This window comes from Solanum stenotomum, chromosome 9 (assembly GCF_019186545.1).
Source record: "Solanum stenotomum isolate F172 chromosome 9, ASM1918654v1, whole genome shotgun sequence".
NCBI classification, from domain to species: domain Eukaryota; kingdom Viridiplantae; phylum Streptophyta; class Magnoliopsida; order Solanales; family Solanaceae; genus Solanum; species Solanum stenotomum.
The window spans coordinates 57,817,937-57,823,936 of record NC_064290.1 but is presented as its reverse complement, the minus strand read 5'-3'; positions in this window follow the sequence as shown (position 1 = coordinate 57,823,936).

Genomic DNA, 6,000 nt, shown 5'->3' with positions numbered 1-6,000 from the left:
TACCATTAATTTCGGGCTGTTTATTTTTTAAACAAGGTTGCGGATATAATTGTATGCACGTTTTTTATGCAGTAAATATTGTATAATTTTTTAAGATAGATAGAGCATTTTTATATTCAAAATACTCTTGTATTCTATACATTTTCATTTCATGTATTGAAAATATTATTGCATCATATGTATGACTAGTATGCAGATATACTTGTTCCATTTCGGAAATTGCTTTATCCATATGTCATAAAGTCTTTTTATGCTTCCAAGCTCTTTTTCTTATGCTATGCAAAGATCGTTGAATATTTTTCATTTTGCTAATAGCATGGAGATAAAATTAAAATTATGCATGATATGCATGATATGCAAATAGCATGATTGATTATTAGCATGAGATTCTCAATATTATTTTAATTCCCTATAGGTACTAAGCATTTCTTATTTATGCTTGAGTATTTATATAACATGATAGTGTAATTCTAAAATTAATAACATGAAATTAAAAGTTTGCGTATATACCTTCCTTCTCTTTCGTCGATGAATAGTCCTTATCACTTCCTCAGAAGCTCTCCCTTTAGGCTATGAACAACTTTTCACCCCAATGACCTCAGTCTTTGGTTACTTCACTACTGTTCCTCCCTAAGGCTGAAGATCGCAACCTTCACTTAAGACTATTAATGGATTTATAAGAAGAGAGGTATAAAAACTCACTTTTATTTCATATTATAATTTTACAATCACACTTACATATATATATACTACTCACAACATATTTAGAAATACTTTTTCCTGACGGGAGAAGTTACTACTCACTAAAACTCATACTCTCGAAGCTATCTAACATTTTTCTTAAGTGTTTCTCTCTCGGAAAATGTTATCCACCTCTCAAATATGAAGTTCCTCTCCTTTTATAGATGGAAGGAGGGACTTATTACAAAAGAAATTATTTTAGGGACCTCCCTCGAATATTACATAATTATCTTCTAGTCCTTTCTTAGTGCTGAAGGCTGAAGATTCCTTTGTGATAAGATGATGACTTCCATTGTCTTCTTTTGAATAATTGGCCGACAGGATGTGACTCCTCTTTTTGACCTTTGAAAAAAGAAAAGATTCTTTTCTTTGCTGCTATCTTCTATGACGTAAGTGCTTACGTCTTTTTTTTGTCCATAAGCTACATTATGGATGGTTGTGATCTAACATTTTACATGCTAGTTTCCACGTTTCTTCAGTTGCTCATAATCTATGGAGCTCTATGTCGAGAATTCTTTCTCTTAATTCCATGGACTTGGATTTTCCTTTAGTAATCAGAACCCAATCATGGTCTTGATCAATGACTCTGCAGTCTTCTTTGTAGAATCTTGTACGAATAGCATATAAGGTTTTTATCCCTAACGCTCTTCTGGTCTGAATCCATTTTTTGTTAAGATGTAGGAGCTTTTTATCTACTCCGATAGCCTTAACATTAAAATCTTTTATTTTTTCAACTGAAATATAGTTGAGTGTCGGATAGTACGCTTGCAAGTCTTTACCTTCCATAGAAATGCTAAAGAACCTACAATAGACTCCATTGCCTTGAGCATAATTTTTTATTGCGCTAAACAATTTGGATGGAAGTTGGGATAATTCATTTAGATCTGGTTTTGCATACACACGATCTAAATACCCGAACTCGAATAATTGAGCTGTAAAACTCGGCAATTCATTTGGAAAAATTGATATTCTAGGAAACAAACTTGTTGTCCCTAAAACACCGAATGTTTCTCCACTCTCTTCTGGGAGATTGTAAATATATCTTGTGAATGTAAGATACTCTTCTTCTTTAGGGTGCTGCTTGCCAACCTGAAAAGAATAAAACACTTTTGTTCCTGATGGAACTGGGTTAGTTCTGCTTTCTGGTCTCCCAGATATAATTTTTTCAGCTTTTGCTGAGGATGAGCTTGCTTCTTTTGAAGTAGCGTCTTCAATTGCTCGGTTTTTTTCTTCATCTTTCGATGTAGAAGTTGACATATCCGTGCTTACCATCGAGATGTTTTTGGCACTAAGTGCTAGTGGGACATCTCCTGCCACTTTGTTGGGATTGATATTCCCTTAAAGATTTGAATTCTGTTTTGGATGGGTATCCAAATGTTCACATAAGAGTAAAAACTCTCTCATGCTTTCAGCTTGTGAAGTGCTGAGTTGATTGATTTCAGATTGTAACATCCGAGATTGTTCAGATAATTTTGATAATTCATCTCTGATTTTAAATAGCTTTTGACTTTTGTCGTCAATGGATTCATCCACTATTTTCATTTCTTCATATATCCTGTTTACCAGGATCTTCGTCTAATTGTCCATATTGAACGTTTCTGGAGATAAAATCTGCAAGATAATTGTCATTTTCTTTAATATATTCTATAGAAAATGAATAAAAAGACAATAATACTTGCCATCGATGCAATCTTCTGTATTGTGGTTCAGAAGGAAGCTTGTTAAATATTAGCCCTGACACCTGTGTATTATCAGTTCTAATAACAAATTGTTTTGGTAAAAGGAAAGCAGAAAATTTTCTAATTCCTCTCACAATTGTTAATAATTCCTTTTCATTTGTGGAATATCTTGTTTCAGCATCATTAAATGTACCACTTGTGTACCTGCTAATTTCATTTAAATCGATTTGCAATAATGCTCCCCAATGATAGTCAGATGCATCTGTTTGCAAAACTAGATTATCATTATCTTCTGGTAGTCTAAGTTTTGGCAATTTAGAACATTCTTCTTTTAAACTTTTTATACACTGTGTGTGTTCTTCTGTCCATCCCAGTCTATTGGATTTTCTTATTAATTTTTGTAGTATATTTCGTTTTTTTGCTAACTCTGGAATAAATTCTCCTGCATAGTTTAAACAACCTAGAATTCTCTGAATTTCTTGTTTTGTTGTTAATTTATCAGGAAATTCTATTATCTTTTTTGAAATGTGTGATTGGAGTTCAATTCCATTTTTTGAAATAACCATTCCTAAGAATTCTATTTCATTTTTATTGATATCAGCCTTTTTCTGACTTACAATTCCATTTTTTAAACAAATTTCTGAAAATTCTTTCAAGTGTTTTAAATGTTCTTCATACGTTTTAGAACATATTAAAATGTCATCTATATAGACAATTAGAAATTCTATTTCTGAAAATATTTTATCCATTTTCCTTTGAAATATTTGTGGTGCGTTTTTTAACCCAAAAGGCATAACTAACCACTCATAATGTCCGTTAGGAGTACTGAAGGCAGTCAATTGTATTGAGTTTTCTGCCAATTTTATTTTCCAAAATTCACTTTTGCAGTCAAATTTTGAGAAATAAGTTTTTCCTTTTGCAAGGTTGATTAGATTATTTTTATTTGGGATAAAATATCCATCAAATAAGCAATTTTTATTTAATTCTTTATAATTTATTACCATTCGAGTTTTTCCTCTTTTTATTTCAGCATGGTTTCTTACCATAAACGCTGGGCTACTATGAGGACTTTTACTCATTCTTATTAATTTTAAGTTGAGTAATTCTTTAATTTGAATTTTAAATTCAACTTTATCATCGTCATTGTAGAGCATGGGTCTTACCCTAATAATTATGCTAGGGTCTTTTAAAGTTAATATTGCCCTTTCATGATTTTGTTCCCATTTTTCTAATGGATTTTGTCCATAAGATTTTTGCAAATTTTCTTTAATCTTTTCTAGATTAAGACATTTACAAGTAATTTTTCTTAGATTATCTAAGTATTTTCTTTTGAAATTTCCATTATCTTTCTCAAGACTATATGGATTTTGTTTTCTTGGGACTTTTATGAAATGTCCACAAGGAGTTTTAAGGCTTATCATGTATAATGTCTGATGATAATTCTGAAATTGTTGTAGAAAATCATTTCCTAACAATAAATATGTTTCTAATTTATCATAAGCAAACAGTTTATTTATTGAAACAATCTTTGATCCTAAAATTATTTCTACTTTCTCTTTAGATTTTGAAAGTTTTTCTTTATCTCCGGTGATTCCAATCATTGATATATTATTTTTGTTTATGTCCCAATCTTTGATTAAAAAAGATTTGGCTAAACTTTCTTCAGATCCATTGTCTATTTGACAACAAGTTGTTATTTTTGTATCATAGAATGTTATTTCTATAAAAACTGAAACTTTAAAACTAGTTTCTTTTGGCATTTATATTTTTGGTATGAAACATGTTTCACCCTTATATATCATTTCGATGCCATTTTTTCCTATACTATAATCTTCTAATTTATTTAGGAAACAATTTCCTAATATTAAATCTTGATCACTTTCATGATTTGTGACATAATACGAGACTATTATTCTTATTGTATCTAGTTGTATAGGTAAATCTACCATATTTTTACAACTAAAGTTATTTCCTTCAAAGGTTTGATAGGTATATTGCTTACCTTCGTATATTGATATTCCATCAAGTATAATACCTTTCACATGGTTAGCCGTTGCTCCTGTTCGTATCAAAATTTCTTGATTTTTCCATTCAATTCCATTGAAGATTCTTCCTTTTATCTTTGTAGTGTTTGAAGTTTCAAAGACTTTTATAGGATATCTATTAGATATACTTTTTCTAATGGAATTTCTTCCATATTCTATCGAAAGCCTAGGGTTACTAGAACTTCCTATTTCCTGAGTTCTTCCAAACTGAATTTCATATTCATCCGGAATCTGTGCTTGCTGAATTTCTGCTTGAACAATTCTTGCTATTCCTGCACACTTTTGATCTATTTCGATCATTTCTTTGTTTTTATAAACTTTTCCATAGTTTGAGTTTGTAACTGTGTACAAAGCTTGATAATAGATACTCATTATATGATTACCTGGTTTGAATAGATCTTTTCCTTTGCGTCATTGAAATCAGCATCTTTGAGTGATATACAATACTTTGGATAGTATGTGAAAAGGAGTTTTGTATAGGCTAGGTTTCCTTCTACTATACCAAGATCTCCTTCTCTTGCATTTACAAATCTTTCATCTGATAGATTTATAACTATTGGACAATTGATTCCTTCTTTGAAAGTCGATTTGACTAATATTTGAATTCCTCCTAGATGAACATAATTCATCTTTTTTCCTTTTTCTTTCTGGAATCTTCCTAAGAATTTGATCTATCATGGGTTTTGTTAACAGGTTTAGTTTATGTTTTCTTGTTGTTTGGGTAATTTCTATTACTTTTTCTATTTTCTAATATTCATGATAGGAAATTTTATCTCTAGAAAACATTCTTTGCATTCTGGATAATAAATTGTCTTCCATTTTAAGATTTAATTTTAATCCTTGGATTTTTCTGAATGTCTCTCCATCAAAGGTTGCTTTTAAAGCATATCCTATGTGATCTTCTTCAGTCTCTAAAATTTGAACTGAATCTTCTTGTTCTAGTATTTTTTTACTCATTAGTTAGAGTCTTTTGAACTGGTTGAGTATTCTTCATAGATTTCTTCAAAAAAATCTTCACTATTTATTGATTTTATTGATTCGAGATCAAAATCGATTTTTATTCTATCAATTTTTGATATTTTTACTTTTCTTTTGTTACATTCGTAACTTTTATGGCCTTCTTCACCACAGTTGTAACACTTGCATTTATCTGCAGGTTTTGTTTTTGAAAAATCTTTTTCCTTTTATAATATTTTTTTCTAGGTACATAATCTTTTCTAGAAAAATTCTTTCTTTTTATTAGACTCTTTTTAAGTTTTCTTTTCTTATAAGGTTTATCATCACATCCCCATTGGAAGGCTGCATTTGTATCTAGACAATATATCTGAGTGTTAATTCTTTTAGCTTTTCTTTGTATGTTATGCGACATACACAGCTGACCAAGTCTATTTTTTAAGAAGCTAATTCTTTGGCCCAAAGTGTCTCCAATCTTATTTTCTTTTTCATATTCTTCTCTGAAGTATTTTGCCCAAAAGCCTGGTAATTTTTTATAGTATTTTTCAAGATAAGGCACCATTTCTTTACCACTATCAAAT